Here is a 24046-nt window from a genome sequence, read left to right as displayed (position 1 = left end):
TTATTTTCAGCTACCCGACCCCTTGTCCTTGGAAGCCCTATAAGAAGCTGCTACAGAAGAGGGACTATTTCTAGAGCCAAGATGAAACTGTAAAGCTCCCTTGTTTTTGCCGTTGACCACTGGATGTTGCCTATGTAAGCTTGTTATATTTATATTACTGATTTTTTTTTTGGTATTTGCTATTGTGTTGTTTTGCTATGTTACTATGAAATTGTTTTTGCACTGTTTCCTTTTTTATGCTTTATTGTGCTTAAACATCAGAAAAAGAAAACCATACATTTACGTCACCTGTTATATGAAATACAAAGCTAACAAAAAATAAATTCATATGTTCTGACTGTAAATCTTCTTTAAGTGCATCTAACTTCCCATCATCTCCATATTTCATTTGATATTTACAGACTTATTGCATAAACCTATCCATTCAATTTATAATAAAATATTATTTCTCCTTTTTACTTAGTACAGCTGCAGAAGTTATTCGAAGGCAGCGATTTTGAAAACTTCCCATGTTCCAATGAATGGGGTTTTTTTTACTTATCTTTCATTTCCCCCTGGATATTTGGGCTAGTTGTGCATATTCAACCAATTTTTGTAACCATTATGATCTGGAAGTGGTTTTATCACTTTTCCAATTAGACGCTATTAGGATTCTTCCTGCGACAGTGGCATACAGAAAAATTTCTCTTACATTCCTCAGAATGTCTGGTCCTGTAATTCTGAGTAGGAAAGCTTTTGGTTTTGGTTTTTTGTTTTTTTAAAGACACCCTGAACATTATAAATATTGTCCCAGAAAATCCTAATTTTTTTACATAGCCACCACATAGGAAACATTGTACCAATTTCCTCTCCACATCTCCAACAAGTACTAGATATATTTTTATACATTTTTGAAAGCCTCCTGGGGGTCAAATACCAACGGTATTGCATTTTTTGAAAGTTTTTCCTCAGAGTGTAGCATGCCGTAAATTTCCAATTTACTTTCCGTAGTTTCCCCCACTCTTTCAATTCTATATTATACCCCAAATCCTGGGCCTGCACTGCTTCCCTTTGAAATGGCTTTGTATTCTTTCTTGTAAGCTGCTTTGAGCATGATTTCTTTTTTTGGTGGAAAAGCGGCATACAAATAAAATGAATGAATGAATGAAATGCCAAGGTTTTGACTCACATTCAGAGGCTGAAGACATGTGATTCGTGCAGAATGGTCTCATGTTCAGTCTCCAGGTTCAGGTTGGAGGGAGCCCTGGGCAGGCTGCCCACCTCCACCTGCAGTCAATCTGTTGAGCATCAGGTTGAGATTTGCATCATACCCACCATAAGCTTATCAGACAACACTGGGATAGGAATTGGTGTTCAGCTCAGCAGCAAGAGGTGCAGAAATGAAGTGCCTGCAGTCCCCTGCTCCATCTCTAGATGAACTCTGAATGCCTTTAGGCTGGGAACCAGTGGCATTCTGCGGTAATAAGGATGCTGGCTGCTGAATGCCAAGCAAACAAACAAAACTAATATTTTGCTCTAATAAAATGCTTTTATGCGATGACAGCCGTGCATCAGGCCTTCCCAGTGTTTTCTGTTTAGGACATTTTAATGCATGCAATGGCTTTAGGGGGTAGGGGTGGAGAGGCAGTTCTTCAAGAAGCTCAGATTTTATTTAAAAGTTAAATGCTTTTGAGAAAGAGCACCACGTCTCCTGAATGAACACCACTGACATCCCATGGGGGTTGTGCAGGACAATTTCTCCATAGACTGGTTGCAAAGGCAACTTGCATGCTGAATAATTCACAAAGTGCAAACACATTAAAAAAAACAAATCCAAAAAACCCCTAATTTTGGATTCTCTTCCATGCAATAGTTTTGCTGAGTTCTTTCTATTTATACATTGACAGCTGTACACTGCAAAGTGAATACTGTTTATAATTAATAATGTATGATCATTATGATGCTCTGTACGTCTTTTATTGCTTAAATGTGTCTCCATGCAGCTTTCGATCATCTATTTCTTTCTTCCTTCCTTCCTCCTCTTATTCTTTGGGAAGAATTCAACATATGTTTTCCTGTATTGATGTGGAGATCCGCTTGCTGGGTTTAAAATTGTAAACAATGAATAGCAGCTTTTTTTTTGGAGGGCAAAACATATTTTGTTTTCTCTTAAGTTCTCTCAAGTTCTGATGAGCTTTCTTTCCAATCACTGGTGGGAGAGAAAAAAGCAAATCTTAAGACTGTAATCCTAAATACTATAGTCCAGGGTTGTCCAATTACCAAGAGACTGGGATCTACTCCCACTATAAAAAAACTGGCAGTGATCTACTATAAAAAACTGGCAGTGAGCTTTTTTTAGGGAGCCAAAGTTAGTGAGCTTTTTTCGGGGGGCGGGGGGAAAGCTGAGGGTTCAAAGTTCGACCAGGATCCTGTGATCGACCAACAGAACACAGTCGACCTGTTGGACAGCCCTGCTATAGTCAAATGAAATCTCAGGCAGGATTTGAGATAAAAGCAGCGGAAGAAAAATCTTAAAATAATGGTGATGGAGACACTTTTTGTAATAACTAAAGATATAATGCAGTAGAAAAGGTTCGAGTAAAAACACTGTGGAGGTGGGAGTGAGAAGTCAATTTATGAAACAACATAATTATTTGCTATGGAGAGTATTGTGTAATAGTTTGACAAATTTAATAAAAAAAAATTGAAAAAAGAAAAAGACTGAAATCCTAGGCATACTTCCTGGAGAGTAACATCATGGAACTGAGTGAATTTATTTCTAAGTAAAGTAATGCATATGTTCAGCTTATGCAACTCATATCTTCTTTTTTTAAAAGAAGCATGGCTCCGTCTTTGAGTAGGTTTACCTCTCATGGTCTACCTCCCTGGGCTTTTTTCCTTTGCACAGTATGCTAGTTTCTGCACACAGTCCTCTCTCTCCTCCTTTCAGGCAAGCAAGATTCACTCTCAGGGTTCAAGGACACAAACACTTAATGAGGCTTCCAGGTTGGGACCACAGGAAGTTGACTTATTGATCCATCTAACTCAGACCATCCAACTAGCTCAGGGACTGGCAATGGTTCTCCAGGATTTTGGGTGCAGAGTCTTTCCCATCTCTACATGGAGATGCTGGGGATTGAACTTCAGACCTTCTCCATGCAAAACATCTGGTAGCAGCATGCAGCACCCTTAAGCAGCTGCACAGCACCTTGGAATTGACACCCATAGCCATGCTGACATCTGACATGTAGCCTCCATCTCAGGATGCAGGAAGTGACAAGCTGACATTAAAAAATGTCCCGCAATGCATTTTAGCAACAGGTATTCAGAAGCATGCCACTCCAATGATGCAGGGCATGGCACAAGTGGCATGGGAGACATTTTCCCTCCTCTCATGATACTGGAGCTCAGAATCATCCAGTGAAACTGGAAATTGGAAGATTTGAGATCTGTGGAACTCACTTCCACAAGATGTGGTGATGGTCACCAACTTGGGTGGCTTTTAAAGAGGATTACTGTAGACAAATTCATGGAGGATGAGGCTATGAATGGCTACTAAGCTTCTGAATACTAGTTGCTGGAATCACAAGTGGCGAGAGCACTGTTGTACTCAGGTTCTGTTCACAGGCTACGCATTGGGGCAACTAGTTGGCCACCATGAGAACAGGACATTGGACTAGATGGGCCTTTGCTCTCTTTTGGCAGGGCTCCTCTTGAATTTTGTACTTCTCCAGGTTGTGATACCTGTTGCGATACCAAGTTGTGATACCTGTATTCAGTGGTCTCTGTTTGCCTGAGCTTGAGTCTGGACTAAGGATTCTGAGCCTCTGTGTTCTGATTCAATACATCACAGAACTATTCAGGATTTGGGCCTCTGCCATTGGCCCTTAAACTCTGAGTTATGATTCGCAGCTTGGGAGTTTAGATAGCCAATCATGTTGGGAGTGGGAGTGGCCCAGGCCTTCAGAAATGTATATAAGCAGTTACTTTTCCTCTGTTGTCTAGTTCTGTAAGTTCAATAAAGGTTCTTGCTGTTATCATTGTGTCTTGCCTCATGGGAACCCACCTACACTTCAGTACCATTCATCTTTTCCTGTAATTTCTGTCTTTCTCACTAAGATGGAGTGAAGAACAGCTACCATTAACATTTCATCAACCCTCCCAAGTGGACATGCTAAGGACATTTAAAAAATCCTCAGGCACCAATTGCATCTTGGAACCGGCATAATATTCTGACAGATGTGAATTGTTGTGAGCAGATTGCTCTTTGAAACAACAGTTCCAAGAAACAAACTCTCTAATAGTGTAAAACTGTCTGGGAAAACACGCCAAGCTTTTCCGAACAGTGTTACCAAGTTTAACACATCCTGAAGTGGCTTATTAGTGGCCCCGTTCAACCTTTTATATTTCCCAATAACAACCCAACGTCTTCATCTTATCACATGGTGCAACAATTGACTGAGTCTAGGTAATGGAGCTGCCTGCGGGCTGCACAGTCTTATAGATTTTAATGACTCGTTAGGTACTTATTCACTTTTAACTTAAACAACTTGGCCATTTTGTAGAGAACGAACCTTTAAAACAGAATTAATGCTTAAAAAAAAATGTAATTGAACTGCATAAGAGGCATTCCGCCAGTGGAATTCCATGTCTAAACCAGCAACTTTAATCTGGTTACCCCATTATTTGTTCTTTCCTCACTTTGCCCTGCCTGCACCTCTTGCAACTTTATCTACAGCTTAATGACCTTCTCAGGCTTCAAGGTTTATGTCAGTGGAATCTCTCTCTCTCTCTCTCTCTCTCTCTCTCTCTCTCTCTTTCTTTCTCTCCCCCCCTCAGAAACAACAACAACATATTTTGCTTTTTAATAAACATCCATGGACCTCTGTTTGATCACAGAAACTGACAGCTGCTTCTCTCCCCCTCTCCATCCATTTTTGGGCTGTACAGTGGTACGTCGGGTTAAGAACTTAATTCGTTCTGGAGGTCCATTCTTAACCTGAAACTGTTCTTAAACTGAGGTACCACTTTAGCTAATGGTGCCTCCTGCTGCTGCTGTGCTGCCGCCGTGCGATTTCTGTTCTCATCCTGAAGCAAAGTTCTTAACTCGAGGTACTATTTCTGGGTTAGAGGAGTCTTTAACCTGAAGCGTCTGTAACCTGAAGCGTCTGTAACCCGAGGTACCACTGTAAATATTTTCCTTCTTGTTATCTGACCTGTGAGACCCAGAAGAATGCTCAAAACAAATTCATTTGAATTTCAGCTAGGTTGTGCCACCAATCAATTGCATTTTTAATTTTTTTTTATGGCTAAGGTAGTACAAAATGTGGGGTTGTGGCGGTGGCAAAAAACTACAAAGTATGTCACTCCCTCCCTCTTTTTTTTTCTGCCCATGGCATACAACTTGTGCTGGCACCCACGACATTTTATAAAGGTATGAGTACAGGCACTTGATATTCTTATTTTAAAAAACCCCCACTATATATAATATATCTTGTGCTTTGATTCACAGGACCCCTAATGTAAAACTACAGTAATAGTTGTTTTTTAAAAAGCAAAATAGAGCATCAAAACCACCAACAATCACAAAATCCATAAAGCTCAGGCCAGAAATCAATCAATGTTTCTTTTGTTGCCCAGGCAACAAAAAGAACTCAATTGACAGCATAACAAGGCAGGGCTGGCGCTAGTGGAAGGCATCACTGGGCACTTGCTGAGGCCAAAGCTCTGCAAAGGGCCTACTGCTGGCCTTACCTTGGAATGAACCCCATTGTGAGACTTGGGCTGTACGCCCTGCCTCCAATTAAATATCTCTCTCCGTTCCGTAAAATGCCAAATGATTACAAGGAGCGGCTGATGCAATGGTAAGCTCCGAAATTAAATTTAGACACCATCAAAGCGGCTCGGAGAAGATTTGCTCATTTGTTGTCTATCCGAGTGATGTTTGCAGTACGTGAAAGGCAAAAAAACACACACACACAAAAACCCCAGTTTCATTTTGGGAGTATCATCTCCACTTAGAAAATACTTTATAAGGAGACACATGCAAATAAGGGATCTTGTTCCATCTCTTTAACATAGCAACGACCAGCCTCTATTTTAATCTAACACCTGACTGTCAATTCTAATTACTAAGACGCGTTAAGGGTTGGCAAAGAGATTGAGAGCAACTCCCATGAGTAACTTGACTTGAGTTAACCCAGAACGGATGATAATCATTGTCTATCTCTATGTGGTCTTGACGCCACATTACAGGATGAGAACCGTAGAAACAAGAGAAAGAGACTTTATTAAACCAAACTGTTATGGACGTCTTCTAATGTATAGTAAACATCTTTACAAGGAAGTTCCCCTTCCCTGTAGAAATTAATGCTTTATTATGGCAGTTTAGCAAATTTTCTCTTTATTGGCCAGGCTGTTCTTAGGAACATCTCAGTTTCTTTATTCCTACCCGTTTATGAGAGAGCTGCAGCTATAAACATCACTAGCTGAATACAAAGCTGGAAATTTCTTGATATTTCCAAGTTATTTTTTATGATTCATGTACTGCTGTAATTTGGATGCTAATTTACCATTTACTGTTCAATTTGGCTTTGATTGAGTACAACCTTTCTCTTCCTGCTTCCAAGGGATCAGTGAGATCAGAGTATTGCTAGAAATGTAGGTATGTGTTGCAATTCATTTTTTATATTTTAAGGGGAACAACGTGTTATATTTTTGGCTTTGGGGTGTGTGTGTGAGAGAGAGCAAGAGAGATCCAGAGTGCAGCCGGGGGGGGAATTATATGGTGGGAGTATGAAAAGCACAATCTTTTACATAATACAATTCTTTGTATCATACACCTTTGGAATGAATACGTGTGCCTCCCTATAAATTTTTGTTTATGCTGAATTAAGAATATCAAATCCATTATGCAGTGCAAGTGAGTGAAGAACATCTGCGTGCAAACACAAAACATCTGCATTATAACCTTTCCTTCCTGGGGATGTATTTCATTGGAGACCAATGGTTGTGGGTGTTGGGTAAGTTTTGCCCCCATCATAGTAGATGGGAGAGTGCTGTTCTGCTCTGGTCCTGATTGTGGCCCTCCCATGGGCATTTGGTTGGCCACTGTGAGATCAGGATGTTGCACCAGATGGATCACTGACCTGATCCAGCAGGACTATTCTTATGTATACTATTACTGTCCATATGAATGAATGACACCTCCCCTCACAAAGTCATTTACTGGGGAACCTCCCCCCCCCAGATATTCCAATATCTGCAACAAGGAACACACTTTGTTCACTCCCTATTGCATCTCAGATTGTTACCCCTTTACTTTGTCCCACGGATCTTAATGAGAGCCATTGAAAACTAAGATGGCTCATTTCTGTTAGGGATGAGGAAACTTCAGCCCACCCAGATGTTAGTGGGCTCCAACACCCATCAGCCCCATTCAGCATGGCTAATGTTTGGGGATTATGGGAGTTGTAGTCCCACAGTATCTGGAGGTCCACATATTCCATGTCCTTGCTATAAGCCCTTGATGGGGATTGAGGTTGAATTCATACCACACATTTAAAGCACATGAGTTTCCCCAAAGAATCATGGGAACTGTAGTTTGTTATGGGTGCTGGGAAGTGTAGCTCTAGGGAGTAAACTACATTTCCCATGATTCTTGGGGGGGGGAGTTGTGTTTTATATTTATGGTGTATACACAGCCTAAATCTCATTGAAGCAAGTCTTCTCATGGGGCTTATGACTGAGGAGATGTGCTTAGGAATACACTACAATAAGTCCTCATTTTATGTGTGGGTTTGATTCCAAGGGTTACACATATATGTGAAATACTTTCATAGTCAAACATTTGGAGATGCCCCACAGGTAGCAGGTGGCGGGGATAGTGAGGTGGAATCTACATATTTAAAAAATGCTGTGAAAATGCTTTTTAAAATAAAGTTTTGAAAAATATATCAAATTTTTCATAGCTCATTTTCGCCATCTAGTATCACCTTTGTATATTGCACTTTACAACACATTTAAAATGTTTCATTTGCAGCTGTGTAGCTGAGTCCCTAGGGACGCGGGTGGCGCTGTGGGTAAAACCTCAGTGCCTAGGACTTGCCGATCGCTTGGTCGGTGGTTCGAATCCCCACGGCGGGGTGTGCTCCCGTTGCTCGGTCCCAGCGCCTGCCAACTTAGCAGTTCGAAAGCACCCCCCAGGTGCAAGTAGATAAATAGGGACCGCTTTATAGTGGGAAGGTAAACGGCATTCCGTGTGCTGCTCTGGTGCCGGTTCGTCGGAGCAGCTTTGTCACGCTGGCCACGTGACCCGGAAGTGTCTGCGGACAGCGCTGGCTCCTGGCCTCTAGAGTGAGATAAGCGCACAACCCTAGAGTCTGTCAAGACTGGCCCGTATGGGCAGGGGTACCTTTACCTTGCTGAGTCCCTAGAGCAGGGGTCAGCAAACTTTTTCCACTGTCCCTTAGACCTTGTGGGGGGCCGGACTATATTTTGAAAAAAATAAAAATCCCCCCCCCATGACCCTTCTCCACAGCACTGGATGAGCCCTGGTAGCTGCTTACCTGTGCTTTGCGAGCGGCAGCAGCTGGCGGGACAATGAGCGGTGCAAAAGGACTGGCTCTGGAGAGGGGCTGCTTAAAATGGCGCTCAGCCAACCACAGCTCAACAAAGCCCAGCCCCCTTCCTTCTCTAGGCAGGGTGGGGAGAAGCCAGGAGGAGGGAGGGAGGAGGTGCTTCCGCGGCGGTGTGCGTAGGAAAATGGCGCAACCTGAACAATCAGAATCCCCACACCAATCCACATAGCAATTCCTGGACCGTCCGCGGGCCGGATCCGGCCCCCGGGCCATAGTTTGTCGACCCATGCCCTATAGCATCCTCAGCACTCCTCAAACTGGTGCACTAAGTGGGCCTTGTCCAGTAAGCAAGGCAGAGTGTTTAAAAGCTTTTTTTGTGTTGAGTAGCCCAAGTGGAACTGGAATGAAAAGAGGTTTTAAGCTGTACGCCTTGCTTGGGACTTGACTTGTGCAATGTCAACCAGCCTGCCTTCAACTGCTTGTGGTTGAAATCACGCAAGTTAAGATGAGGGATTACTGTATAAATGTATATATATCGCTCCATGATGGACTCTGCTTCTGGGTCATGCTACAGCAGGGGTAGCCAGTGCAGTGGCCTACAGAGGTTGCTGGAGGTTGCTTCCACCACGCTGAGGCATAATTTCACCACATACCACCTCCAGTTCTGCTCATGATTTGGGGTTTGTACATAACAGATGCATAACCCCTTGCAAATGCACAGGAGCTGGTAGCAGCCTGAACGTGGTGCCTTACTGTTACGGCAAACTCTTTTGTGTTGTTATTGAGAGGGATCAGTTTGGGCTGGAAATAAGGGCATTTCCAGCCTGAGAGAACGGAATGTTGGGGCCATTTTGGGACTGACCAGCAGATGTCTCTGTTTGATACAGAGACACATAATCCAGTCTTACGTCCTTCCCCCAGCTGCATTCTGTCCCTGACTGAAGTTTTTGCAAGGATGTTTTATATTTCATTTTGGACTTTACTGCCAATGCTAGACAAGGCTTCCCCCACCTGCAACCCTCAACCATGAAACGTCATTAGGAAATTATTGTGATGAGGAAGGCATTCATTCATATAGGAATGAGTGTTTTTCTGTGTAACGGGAGGAGGACATGGCCTGAGATAAAATTAACAGACTGTTCCCCGGCATAATGACGACCTATTTGTTGTGCTGTTTGCAGAGAGACATTAAGAGCCCAACTGGAACACTGTTTTGAAAATGAATTTGTTAACAAACAAGGTTTTATTGTTGTAATTATTAACATTGCGTGTTGAGTCCCACAAGCCACCCTCACCAAATAATTCACACTTCACACGTTAATTTTGTTTAAGGTTTTTGGCATGATTTTGGCCACAACTTTATTCAAATACAATATACGTGAGTGGTTGCTTAGGCATTGGTTATGACTATCTGTCCTTGCCCAGGGACAGGGCTGGACTTCCGGATTCCAGTGGAAGCCAGCCTGGGAAACAAGTATTGGGTGAGAAGGTGAGGCTGGGTAACAGTCCCACACCTCTCACCCTCATGTTCCTGTGGGGCTTGCACGGCCCAAGTCCGACTCCGGGGACAAGGACGAATGAATGGCAAGCCCCTGGATTCCTTTAACGGAATTCCCTTTCCGCACCACCATTGGAGGGGTAGGCACTTACCCCTCCCAACCAATTTTAACCAATGCCTAACCGCCAACCTTACAAGTTGTGACTTATTTGCTACGCAGTAGGCGAAACCCAAATGGCACCAGCCAATCAGCCAAATGGTAAATTCCTACCGGGCCCCCGCACCAAGGCGGACGACCCCATGACAGGCATAGCAAGGTCAAAATAACCAGAAACCCCCCTATAAAAGGGAGGGTGGGCGGGTGATCCGATGCAGAGGCCAAGAGGACGCTCCCACGTGAGTAACCTATATTTATAGCCTCTGCCCCTTCCTCCATAATTGGCAACATGCTAAACTCCCCAGTAACCCAATTAACCCTTTAAAGGGGGTTCAACTTTATCCAAACCTGCCTAGCAACAACAGGGTGGCTTGTATTCTCCCAACCGCAACACGTGCTCTCATTTGATGGAGAACACGCTTTGCGTGTTGAGTCCCACAAACCACCCTCACCAAATAATTCACACTTCACACGTTAATTTTGTTTAAGGTTTTTGGCATGATTTTGGCCACAACTTTATTCAAATACAATATACGTGAGTGGTTGCTTAGGCATTGGTTATGACTATCTGTCCTTGCCCAGGGACAGGGCTGGACTTCCGGATTCCAGCGGAAGCCAGCCTGGGAAACAAGTATTGGGTGAGAAGGTGAGGCTGGGTAACAGTCCCACACCTCTCACCCTCATGTTCCTGTGGGGCTTGCACGGCCCAAGTCCGACTCCGGGGACAAGGACGAATGAATGGCAAGCCCCTGGATTCCTTTAACGGAATTCCCTTTCCGCACCACCATTGGAGGGGTAGGCACTTACCCCTCCCAACCAATTTTAACCAATGCCTAACCGCCACTGGAGCCTTAAGCTCGCCGCCAAACCACTCACGAACCCAGCCAAGACCTTAGCTTAGCTACCACCGCACCCAACCACGCCTTATTCCCTAAGGCCGAAAGATGCACCCCATCATCCCTGAAAAGAGATTCATCCCTAGCCAGAATCTCGGGATGGGAAATCACGTCACCTCCCAACTCGAAAACCTTTTTCGAGACCGCCGAATTGATCCGCTTCCTAGCCCTCTCGGTGGCAGTTGGGCAACGACTGCCTCTCCAACTGCGCCTTTGCAAAAATTTTGACCAGAAAATTTTTGTTGCCGGCACCAGTGCTCGCAGCATTTCAAGATCACCCAGGATAGCAGCACGTAACGAAGCACAGTCCATAGAAACCAGGTCGTTTTCACCCAACTGCACCACAATGGCCATGGGCGGCCCTTCCTCAGCCAGCTGCCTACGAATCAGTGGCAGAAACTCAGTCCAGGACATTCCCCTTCTGGCCAGCCAAGATACACGCACGTGAGCAGGAAGGCCGAGACCTGGTCCCAATCCGAGTTGCCTGGCTCCAACACCGGCCCAATGTACGATACTGTGCCCCACCATCCATACGCGTACGGCTGCTAAACCTGGTGTAGAGAAACAAAATATGAAAACCTGATGTTAGTGAACATAGCCTTTAAACGCGTTCGACTTCCAGCGACCCAAATTCTTTATTCTGCCTGCAGACAGGCCCCAATGGGCTGCCGTCGTGGCAGCCCCAATCCTGAAAGAATGTGGGGCAAAATCACTAGCAGAATCACCACAAGCCGCAATGGCCTTCCGCATCACCCTTGCAAACTGTCGCCTGGACAGAGGCGACCCATCTTCGTGCTGCAACAGTGGACCTTCCCCCGGGGCCCGAATGGACAAGTACCTTCTGACATCTTTGACCGGACACGGACCCGCTTCCCTTGTGGCCGGGAGACGAATGAGGGCTCCCCTTCCACCCTGGTCCGTTTTTGAGTTCCTAATGAGAAGTCTCAGCTCATCCGGAGATAGCTGTGCATCCTGAAGCAATAATCCCCTAGAACGGCCATTATTGTGTTCTTCCCATACGAGCTCACCTACCCTTAGCGCTCCGAAGAAGGCAATAGAAAAGGCTGCAGAAAAAAGGCGAGCCTCATACCTCGACCAGCAAACCTTCCTCAACACTTTGCGCATCTTGCACAGCAAATCATATGAGATAGGGTGCCTAGTAGCTGGCTGGGAAGGACAAAGCCTACCCCATCCCTCAAGGGCCTTGCGCACGGCAAACTTAGCGCAAGGATCTTTGTCGAAATAAGCCTTGCAGAAAAAGGCAATGGCAGCTGCCTGGATTTTTAGCGTCTTAGCTGCACGTCCTAGCTGAAACAGGTGCGCCAAATATCTTAGCACCTGAGAAGTAGAGGGGGAAGCCCCCCTCTGCTCCCCGGCTGACTGATAAGTAAAGGACAAAAAATCAGACCATGCTTTGGTGTAAGACCTGAGAGTAGAAGGGGAAATAGAAGCCATTACTCCCTGAAAAACTAGCTCCTGCCAAGGCTCCAGAGATGATCCGGGAAACATTCCGGACGTTTCCGAGCCTCTGGAACCAGAAGTCTGAACCGCTCCATCTGAAAACGGGACAGAGCATCGGCAATTTCGTTAGACACCCCCGGAACAAAACGAGCGGAAAACACTATGTTATAACGTAAACAATGTAAAACAAAAGCCCGCAACAGGGCCGACACCCTAGGAGAGCGGGACGACAGCTTGGCCAGCACGTCCACCACCGCCTGGTTATCGGTCCAAAAGCAGACACGTCGGTCTCTGAACTCTTCGACCCACAAGTGCACTGCCACTGCAATGGGAAAGAACTCAAGAAAAGTTAGGTCCCGCGTAATAGCTGTTCCCTGCCAATCAAGAGGCCAGCGCTTGGCACACCACCTGCCCATCCAATATAGGCCAAAACCTTGGGACCCTGCAGCGTCTGAGTGCACCTGAAAATCGTTCTGCAAGTTCAAAGTGTCTTGCCATAACGATACCCCATTGAATTCCTCCAAAAATTCAAGCCATATGCTGAGATCAGCCCTCACCTCCTTAGAAAGACGAACACGATGATGCGGGGCCTTCAAGCCCACCGTGAGGCGAGCCAAACGAGAGCAAAAGGGGCGACCAGGGGCCACCACCCTACAGGCAAAATTCAGGTGACCTAGCAGCGATTGGATTTGCAGCAGGGACACCTTCTTCAAGGGAAGCAATTCCTCTATAACCTTTCTCAAAGCCACCAGCTTAACCTTTGGCAAGCTGGACGTTTGAGACACCGTATCCAACAGGATACCCAAATACGTAAGCTGAGTCGAGGGACCCTCAGTCTTCTCTGCCGCTAACGGGACCCCTAATTCCTCAGTAAGGGCAGCTAGAGCACGCAACAGGACTGAGCAATTGTCAGATTTGCAATCAGAAGCCAATAAAAAATCATCCAAGTAATGAGTAACCCCGTCCAACCCAGTTTTCAGCTTGAGGGCCCACTCCAAAAAGGTGCTGAAGGATTCGAAAGCAGCACATGCTATAGAACAGCCCATGGGCATGGCCTTGTCAAAATAGTATTTACCCTCAAACTGAAAACCAAGCAGCCAGAAATCCTCCGGATGAATTGGCAGCAAACGGAATGCAGACTCTATATCGCATTTTGCCAATAACGCAGCCGGTCCAAACTTCCGGATCATCTTGATCGCATGATCAAGAGAGGCATACCTGACTGAGCAGAGCTCTGGAGGAATCACGTCATTAACTGAGGTACCCCTAGGATGTGATAAATTATGGATCAGACGGAATTCACCTGGGGCCTTCTTTGGCACTATTCCCAGTGGGGAAACATGTAAATTAGGAAATGGAGGGGCACAAAAGGGGCCAGCCATTCGATGCATAGCCACCTCCTTCGAGATCTTCCTTCGGGCAATTTCTGGCAATTCACGAACTGATTTCTGATTAGACGAGTTCCGAGCCACGGGAGGCTTGGCTACCGGAATCCGAAAACCAGCCGAAAAACCATCGCTCAGGTAACGAGCGGCCTCCCTATCTGGGTAAAACTTGAGCCATTTTTGAAGGGCCGGCAGACGAATAGGAGTCTGGGCCAAGGAAGTCAGCACCTTATTTTGCTGTTCCTGAGGTAGAGGGTGTGGGGGGGCTGCTTTGGGGGGCTGTTGAGGGCCCCCTTTTCCCCCACGAAAGGGCCGCCGCCCAGCAAAACAAGAGGAAGCCGGATGCAATCCATTGCATTTCTCACAGGTGTGCGCAAATCTACAAGTTGAACGCTGACAAGAGGTCCTGTTAAAATCCCAACACGGCAATCGACGGCCAGGTCTAAAGGCAGAGACGCCCAACTTCTGCTGCTCAGGTACCTTTTTGTCAATGAGCGGAGCGACGTAGGTAGTCCACACATCGAGATCTTTCCGATCCCAGCGTGCAGACGAGATCTTGGCCGCACGACGCCTAAAGTTCTCATCGTATTTGATCGCGGCCTTATCGCCCGCCTTGGTAAAGGCAGAGCGCACAATCGATAGATAAACAAGCAAATGAAGGGACCTACGCGGATAAGCTGCCATAACTATACCGGCGAAGACCTGAAAACAGTCAAGCCATTGTTCGAAAGTCCTGCCCGCCACAGAAACCCCCGAGCGTTTTTTGGTGGAAGCACTTCCTTTTTCTTGCTCTTCAGAAGGCGGGGCTAATTTGAAAATGTCTACATAGCGCCCATTTAAAATCCTGGCCCGCAACTTCGAAGACAAGTGTGAGCCTGGGATAATATCCCTGGCCGAATTGGTTGAGACTTTAACGTCGGGAACCAACACACCATCTCTGCATTCTTGAACAGCTCCATACTTTGCCCGATGAGCGTTGGACCTACGTTCCCAAGCCCACCTAGGAAGCCCTGAAGCCGATTCACCAAAACCCCAATAAAGTTCCAAGTGAGAACCCTCGTCATCAGAGCTAGAGGAAGACGTACCCGAAGAAGAGGAAGTGGAGTCATCCTTCCTGCGCTTCGCACGTTTTCGAGACGCCTTCTTGTGGCGACGCTTCCCTCCCATGGACTTCCTGGCGGGAACCGGTAGACTGTCTTCGACGGAGGACTCCGAATCAGGATGCTGCTGAGACGGAACTGAAACAGACTGCGTAGAGACAACATGTGAGATACCAGAACCGGAGGCCACAACCGGTGAAGACCGAGCAGGCGTGCGCCGGCGAGTGGACACAGCCAATGGTGCACTTTTTTCCGGGGCCCGCCTGGAAAGGCGGCCTGCCCTCCGAGGCCGGCTCTGTATCACAGGTAAGCCAGGGGACTGGGATAACTGTGGGTTCCTAATTAAACCCTGTGATGACGGTCCCTCTCCCTCATCCTCGCTAGATGATGATGAGACCAGAGGCGGCAACACAGCTGCAGAGGGCGGCCCTCCAGACGTGGACGGTTGAGAAGAGCGATGCTGCAGGAAGAGGTCCAAGTCGGCTGCGAAGCGAGATAGAGCCGCAGGGTCACCTGCCATGCCTGCCACCAATGATTGCACTCGCCCCACCGGTTGGCTGGCGGGGGGAGAGCGAAGCGCTTGGGATGGACCTCTAATAGGCCGTTTTGACGCGATGACCGAGCTGGAGCGCGTAGCAGCTTTCTTTGGAGCCATACCTGCTAGCAGGAAATAAAATCAACCAGGTAAATGCCAATCGCTAGCGTAAGAAAGCTAGCAACCACCAAACAATAAGCCCAGTTGGGCCTTCCACCAGCTGCTGCCGGATCACCTAATTGAAGACCAGGCCGCAGCTCAGAATAAAGCCTGTCTCTAGGCCAAGGCAATAGCCAGGTGTATTTGCCTATTAAAGTACCTATCTATCTATCTATCTACTTATTGAAAGACAAACAACACGGTCCTAAGCCCTGGTGCTAACCCAGGAGGCCGCAGCAGGCCCAAGCGCAAAGAAATTACCACCAAACAGAAATAATTAGTACTTGCCCGGTCAATCAATTAATCAACGTGTAAATAATATACTAGCAGCCAACAGAGGGCGAGGGGTAAGGGGGAATGCGGCCCAGTCCTTCAGAAAAACCACTGAGGCGCAGTACCTTTCATATCCACTAGGGGGAGCCGTCAGCAAGAAGGTGCCCAAAATGGCGGAGCCAGTTAGAATGACTCCGCAATTGCAGCCAGTCGACGAGCGCACCCAGGCCGCAGCGCCGCTGCAAGAGGCCTGTATGCGCCCCCCCCGCGCTCCCACGCGAGGCGGGAGGGCCCGCTGGCTCAAGCCTGGGGCCTGCGGAGAATCCCCCGATAGCGCGCACCTCCCCCACCGCCGCCGCGCGGCCACCGGACACAGCCCCGGAGGGCGGGACGCCGCCGACGCGGCAACGGCCCTCAGCAAAATTGGGCCTAAATCCAGCCGCCCGCCGCGGCCGCAGGTAGGCCCGCACGCGTGGGAGCCGCGAGGAGGGCGGGGGGCAAGAAAGCGCTCCGCGCCACGGAGCTATGGATGGGAAGGGCGGGCTGCTGCCCGGCGAGGGTGCAGGCGCTTCTAACGGCGCCGGGAGGAAGGCCTCCCCCGGGCTGGGGGGGGGTGGGGGGTGGGGGCACCCCACTCCCCTTAAAACCGCTGGCAATTAAATTAAAGAAATAAATCAAATTAAATTAAACTACATAAACCGGAACAAAAGAAAAGGGGGTGGAATTAGACAAAAGGAGGGAGTGAAAAGGGAAGGAAATTAATAAAGGGGAAGGAACAAAAGGCAAAAGGCCCAAGAAAGTCAGCGGGAATTAAGCAATTTTTTATACTCAATACAGCCGGCTCGAGACGATCTGCTCCGTGATCCGATGCAGAGGCCAAGAGGACGCTCCCACGTGAGTAACCTATATTTATAGCCTCTGCCCCTTCCTCCATAATTGGCAACATGCTAAACTCCCCAGTAACCCAATTAACCCTTTAAAGGGGGTTCAACTTTATCCAAACCTGCCTAGCAACAACAGGGTGGCTTGTATTCTCCCAACCGCAACACGTGCTCTCATTTGATGGAGAACACGCTTTATAATCCCATCCGTCCTCCAAAGTGTTTGGGGTGACATAGATGGCCCTCCCACCTTTTATTCACAGCACACAACATCCAGCCCAAGAATGTTTTCAGTTCTAGAGCTGAAATGTGTATAGAAATAATAAAAAGACCTCTAGACACATGCAGTGTTTCTAGTAACCATGACCACTGAACAATGGCATTCGAGAACAGGGATCACCAAAGCTTTTTGGAGTTTTGAGAAAGTGTCATAGGCTGCAGCCCCAGAATGGGTGATGTGGGGTTGTGGCATAACACAAAATGGCTGCCAGGCAAGCCAAGCCAGTAGAAACAGGAACTGAGCATGAATAACATGTGTTGTGGGTTTGTTTGTTTTTTAAGGGAGGGGTAGCCCCCTCCTCATATCTTGCCATCATGCCTAAATAAATTCCAAGAAGCTGTGGCAAGTGGATAGGAACCTTATACAACCACATTAGCCCAAGATTCCGCCTTGGTAGGTTGCGTAATGGATGCTTATAGTTTCCAGCACTGCTGATTTGTCAAGCCTTTCTCAAGTTTTCACACAAAGAGCACCTTCCAAATTGGATTTGACACAGCAGAATAAACATCATCAACTGCAAACTAGGCCCTTGTTGCAACATGGTAAAATGTTGATGGAGATGGGAATTTGTGTGGGCATCTTTGTATCTTTTGCCTTCTCAGAAAAATAGTTGAAATCATTTTAGCACTACAGTGGTATCTCAGGTTACAGTCATTTCAGGTTACAGACTCCCCTACCCCAGAAATAGTACCTCTGGTTAAGAACTTTGCTTCAGGATGAGAACAGAAATTGTGCTTTGCTGGCGCAGCAGCAGCGGGAGGCCCCATTAGCTAAAGTGGTGCTTCAGGTTAAGAACAATTTCATGTTAATAACGGACCTCCAGAACGAATTAAGTTCTTAACCCGAGGTACCACTGTACTTCTCTTCATGATCCCAGTCCAGAGTACAGTGGATGCTTGGGTTGCGAACGTGATCCGTGCGGGAAGCACGTTTGCAACCCGCAGCATTTGCAACCCGCAGTGCCACATGTGCAGACACGCAGGTTGCGATTCAGCATTTCTGTGCATGTGCAAAGTGTGATTTAGCACTTCTGCGCATGTACAAGTGCTGAAACCCAGAAGTAACCCGTTCTGGTACTTCCAGGTTCGGCACAGTGCGCAACCTGAAATCGCGCAACCCGAAGCGTCTGTAACCCGAGGTATGACTGTACTTTCTTATCTGTAATTTTTACTTCTACAGGGAATTATTATTATAATTATTATTTAAATTTGCATATCACCCTTCATCCAAATATCACAGGGCAGTTCACAACAGAAAAATACAAAATGGGACACAAAATACATAATAAAACAAAAACAAGCCACAACTCCTGTCAGGGAACTGCCATCGGTTCAGGAGGGAGAGAGGAAAAGCCGAATGGATTATAGAGATCGTGGGAAGCAGCTCCTCCTCAGTGGAGGAGAGTAACCACGCCTCCAGTGGAGAGGAGCTGCAGGGCTCGGAGGAGGCGAGGCGGTGCCAGGAGACTTTGCCTGGGCAAAGTGGGGAGGAGAGGGGTCCTCCGTTACCCACGGCCTCCTTGCACAGAAAGCTTCCGCGCAGAGAGGGGAGGCACAGACTGGGCGTCAAGAAATTACTTTGCTGGGGAAAGTTTAAGAACCGCCCACTTACTGATTCTGCCAGTGAATGAGCCAGCCACGGAAGAGTGGCGCTCTGGACAGATAAAGTTTATTTTTGCAGCTAAAGCAAGGCTTTACTACCAAGTAGGCAGGTAATTGCCTCCTTGCTCTCGAGCAACCGCTTGGAACCCTTACAACTCCCCTCCCACAAATGCATTTAAAAGGCCAGCCAAAGGCCTGGTTATAGAGAAACATTTTGCCTGGTGCCTAAAGATATGTAATGAAGGCACCAGGCAAGCTTCTCTGGGGAGGGCATTTCATAAAAGGGGAGCCACCACAGAAAAAGCCCATTAACTTACCACTCTCCGGACCTCTTGTGAAGGAGGAACACAAAGAAGGGCCTCAGCTGATGATTGCAGGGTCTGGGTCAGTTCATATGGGGAGAGATAGTCCTTGAGATATTGTGGCCCTGAGCTGTTTAAGGCTTTATAGGTCAAAACCAGCATTTTGAATTGGGCCTGGAAATTAATTGGCAGCCTGTACAGTTCGACCAGGATCAGTGTAATATGCTCAAACCATCTTGCCCCAGTAAGCAACCTGGCTGCCACATTCTGCACCATCCGTCCAAACCATCTACAGAGGCAGCCCTACGTGTAATGCATTGTAGCCATCTAACCTAGAGGTTACCAGAGCATAGACAACAAAAGTTCAACTATCCCTGTCCGGATAGGGGCATAGATGGGACACCTGCCGAAGCTGATGGAAGACATTCCATGCCACTGGGGCCACCTGAACCTCAAGTGACAGCATATGATCCAAAGGCGCCCCCAAACTATGTACCCACTTCAGAGGGGGTGTAACCACATCAAGAGCAGGCCACCTCCTATCCATCTGTGTAGTCTAGGGAACCACCCACTAACAGTGCCCCAGTCTTAACTGGATTGAGCTTCAGCTTGTTGGCTTTCATCCAGTCCATTACCAAAGCAAGACAGCAGCCCAGCACTTCCACTGTCTCACCTGCAGATGGAAAGGAGAAGTAGAGCTCTGTGTCCTCAGCATATTGCTGGCAACGTCTTCCAAAGGGAAGATACTGGTTGCATCTTTTCAAAGTGTTGCAGTAATGCTTTTATATAAGCATTTGGGTTCCCCCCCCTACCCTGAAGCCCCCAGCTATAAATACTTTAGCTTCTTATTTTTGATAATGGGCACCTCACACCCACCCTAATTCCAACACATTTTTTGATAGATTTCTGATCCTGACTCAGTAGTTTTGGGGAAAATGTTTACCTTTGACAGTGAAGTTTTAAATGAGAGTTAATCACACTAAAGAGCTTCTTTCGTCAGACAAATTATATATTTACATACAATTCTCTAATTGCTTACAGTATGTTGCTTTCCAAATATAGCACCTGCTAGCAAGAGATGCTGTTAATTTAGATATAACTAGATAAGCAACAGAGTTTTGCATTGTAAAACCTCCCCCCCCCCATACACACTCAAGTATTTTATAAGGAAAATTCATTAATTTTACTGTAAGGCAGAGAGGGATTAAAAGAACAAGTTATTCGATTTGACAGGAATATATTTAATGGAGGGAAGCGTCTCTTAAGACATTTTATTGACTTGTAGATTGGGAATAGCAGGGTGCTCACAACAATGCTATCTGAGGTGCAAGTCTTTAGAAAAAGCCGAGCAGAAAAGCTTCCTGCAACTTCACTACTGTATTTTCAGCCTGTGGGGTTGGAAGAGGCACTCTGCCATTATTTGGGGTGGAAGGACAATGCACTTGGGTTATTCCCTTTCCCTGCTGATGATGGGCACTATTTTGTGATCCTCATATTTTTAAACTAAGTTTAACTAAGTTCCTTCCCTTTACTGCCTCCATCCTGAATTGGCTGTGAAGCCAATCCCTCCTGGTCGGGAAAGGATCAGAAAGAACTATAAGGATGGCACACAAGGGCAACAGGGGGATTAACTGTTGACAGCATCAAAAGCACACAAACAGCTACTGGCAGCTATAAATGTGGGTGGGTGGGTGGGTGGGTGGGTGGGTGGTGGTTGTGGTGCAGTTTCAGGGAATTCTTCCTTGCATCCCAAAATTAAAGTGAACTCAGTGGGTCTTACTTCTGAGTAAACACGTATAGCAAGTGTGGGGACCCTTTTTCAGAAAGGGGGCCACATTCCCTTCTGAGGGCCACATAACGGTGGTGGGCAGGTCCAAATGGAAAAGTAGGCAGAGCAACAAATGTGAATTTTACCTATACAGTAGGATAATTCTATGCACACTCGCAGACTCTTCTCTGTCCTCCATTCAGACACTCAGGGAGTGCTATCAGAGTTAAAGAACATCTTCCAGCCAAGCCAAAACACCAAGAAGGGTGCAAGGCAGGGCCATTGAGGGATGTTGCTCTGATAAGAGTCCCGAGGGCCAGATGGAAAGGCCACATCCATCCCTGCAAAACCTGACGTTCCCCATTGCCGATGCACAGAAATGCACTGTAAAAACCTAAGAGGTGGACTTTGCTGATGCCCAGAGGAGAACGACATTGGCATCAGGTGGGCATGTTTGACGAAATCAGTATCCATGGGCTTGGGAAGTGATCAAGGGGAATATAACTGCACTAGGGATGAGGCAAGAGGTGGAAGGTGGGGGCAGGGATCACGGTACCTCTCCTTGCACCCTAGAGCTGAATAAGGATAGAAGAGGAGTCTGCTGGATCCAGCCAGTGGCCCATCTAGTCCAGCATCCTGTTCTCACAGTGAGCACACAAGTGCCTGTGTGAAACCCACAAGCAGGACCCAACCACAAGAGCCCTCTCGCTCTCCTGCAGTTTCCAGCAACTGGTATTCAGAAGCATTACAGCAGAGCAGAGCCATCATGGCTAGTAGCCACCGATAGCCTTATTCTCCATGAATTTGTCTATTCCTCTTTTAAAGCCATCCAAGTTGGTGGCCATCACTGCCTCCTGTAAAGGGTGAGCTCCATAGTTTAACTAAGCACTAAGTCCTTTCTTTCATCTTCCAACATTCAGTTTCATTAGATGCCCACAGGTTTTAGTGTTTATGAGAGAGGTCCATGCAATGGAATCAAGTCCCACCAGCACAACCTTCCTTCCACCAATTTTTACAAACTATGGCTGCAATTCTTACCCACTTCTTTCCATTTTTAGCCATTCCCAGCCGTTGCCCATTGGAGCTGAAGTTTGAAGAGCAAGTAGAGGTTGAAAGAACAGGAGAAAAAGCATCTCTGCATTCATTTATTTCTTTTTCTAAAAAAAATCCAGCTTGGGCAAGCCGCCTTAAGAGGATTGGAAAACACAGATGTAGCCAACACCAAAGGCTACCGAGCAAAGGATGGGAAGAAAGCAAAGCAGACCAAAGGCAAATGACTTAAATGCTGCTGAGATGAATTGCTGAAGCGAAAAAAATACATGTCAAGGCAATTATGGTTAACAGGGACTCAGAATGATCATGTTATGGTTGGGAACTCCACCAGACTGCTTGGCAAGGGGGGTGTTGGTTTTGAAGTATATAATTTGAGAGGTGTTCTCCAAAGGCTCTGGTAAACTTGCCAGTGCCTTACATTATCTATGAGCAGACAGGTGCCCCTTGAGCTGCCAGACGGACATATCTGCCAGGTTGTCACAGTCCTTCTGGGGAAACAATGATTCTCAGATGGTCCTTGGAACATGCTTTTCTTAGCTGTTCTTTTGTGACTGAGAAGCAAAAACATCTGTCTGGCCATTGTGTGAAATGATTGCTTATAATCTGCCCCTGGCTTCTAGGTTGGACTAAAGGGAATGGCCTCTAATGCTTTCCCTGGCATGGTTCCGTCTGCAACCACATACAACCATGAGCACAGATCACCTTATTCACCTAATTCATGCCATGGAGATATAGATATAGGCAGTGTTTTTTTCTGGGGGTACGCAGAACTTTTTGTGAATCTTTGTACTTTTGTCCATTTACTGTATTTATTTTTCCTGATTTGAACTATAAAATGGTCATTTTTCTGAGTCAAAATGAGAGTACCCCTAAACATTTTTTTAAAGAAAAAAAGCACTGGATAGAGATATAGAGAGATAGAGGTAGAGGTAGAGGTAGAGGTAGAGATAGAGATAGAGATAGTGATAGAGATAGAGATAGAGATAGAGATAGAGATAGAGATAGAGATAGAGATAGAGATAGAGATAGAGATAGAGATAGAGATGTATTCCACACCTAGTTGTGAAAAATAAAATGAAAGCATCCTACTTTAACAGTGAACTTTTAACAGGGAGAAATGCAAAGTATTGCACTTGGGCAAAAAAAATGAGAGGCACAAATACAAGATGGGTGACACCTGGCTTGAGAGCAGTACATGTGAAAAGGATCTAGGAATCTTGGTTGACCACAAACTTGACATGAGCCAACAGTGTGATGCGGCAGCTAAAAAAGCCAATGCAATTCTGGGCTGCATCAAAAGGAGTATAGCATCTAGATCAAGGGAAGTAATAGTGCCACTGTATTCTGCTCTGGTCAGACCTCACCTGGAGTACTGTGTCCAGTTCTGGGCACCACAGTTCAAGAAGGACACTGACAAACTGGAACGTGTCCAGAGGAGGGCAACCAAAATGGTCAAAGGCCTGGAAACGATGCCTTATGAGGAACGGCTAACGGAGCTGGGCATGTTTAGCCTGGAGAAGAGGAGGTTTAGGAGTGATATGATAGCCATGTTCAAATATATAAAAGGATGTCACATAGAGGAGGGAGAAAGGTTGTTTTCTGCTGCTCCAGAGAAGCGGATACGGAGCAATGGATTCAAACTACAAGAAAGAAGATTCCACCTAAACATTAGGAAGAACTTCCTGACAGTAAGAGCTGTTCGACAGTGGAATTTGCTGCCAAGGAGTGTGGTGGAGTCTCCTACTTTGGAGGTCTTTAAGCAGAGGCTTGACAACCATATGTCAGGAGTGCTCTGATGGTGTTTCCTGCTTGGCAAGGGGTTGGACTCGATGGCCCTTGTGGTCTATTCCAACTCTAAGATTCTATGATTCTACCATTTTATATGTCATGGCATATCATCCAGCCTTGTTTTCCACCTTTCATTCCAAAAGAGCCCAGGGCAGGATACACAAAAATGGGTAAAACTATGGTTTGTAGCCAATGTTCATCCTATTCATAGTAGACCTACTGAAATTAATGGACATAACCTTTCAATTTCAGTGGGTCTGTTCTCCGCTAGAGACAGCTGAATGCATTTAAGAAAATCTAAAAGCAATGCTTTCTAGCTACTGAGAATGGCTGTAAAAAGTAAAAAGAGAA

At 46.4% G+C, this 24046-nt stretch overlaps 2 long non-coding RNA genes across 2 annotated transcripts; one reads left to right on the top strand and one right to left on the bottom strand.

Moving 5' to 3' along the window:
• Positions 1-1889: 1889 nt before the first annotated feature.
• LOC309535941 lies at positions 1890-3139 on the bottom strand. Its single transcript, XR_014221447.1, has 2 exons — positions 2847-3139; positions 1890-2188 (listed from the first exon to the last, which is right to left on the bottom strand). It is a non-coding gene; the product is annotated as an uncharacterized lncRNA (long non-coding RNA).
• A 2547-nt stretch (positions 3140-5686) lies between these two features.
• Positions 5687-22195, top strand: LOC309537891. Its single transcript, XR_014222044.1, has 2 exons — positions 5687-5843; positions 21913-22195. It is a non-coding gene; the product is annotated as an uncharacterized lncRNA (long non-coding RNA).
• The last annotated feature ends 1851 nt before the right edge of the window (positions 22196-24046 follow it).

Source organism: Podarcis vaucheri (assembly GCF_965113315.1).
Source record: "Podarcis vaucheri genome assembly, chromosome: 7".
Taxonomy (NCBI): Eukaryota; Metazoa; Chordata; class Lepidosauria; order Squamata; family Lacertidae; genus Podarcis; species Podarcis vaucheri.
The sequence above is the reverse complement of the archived record's forward strand: the minus strand, read 5'-3'. Positions and strand labels throughout refer to the sequence as shown.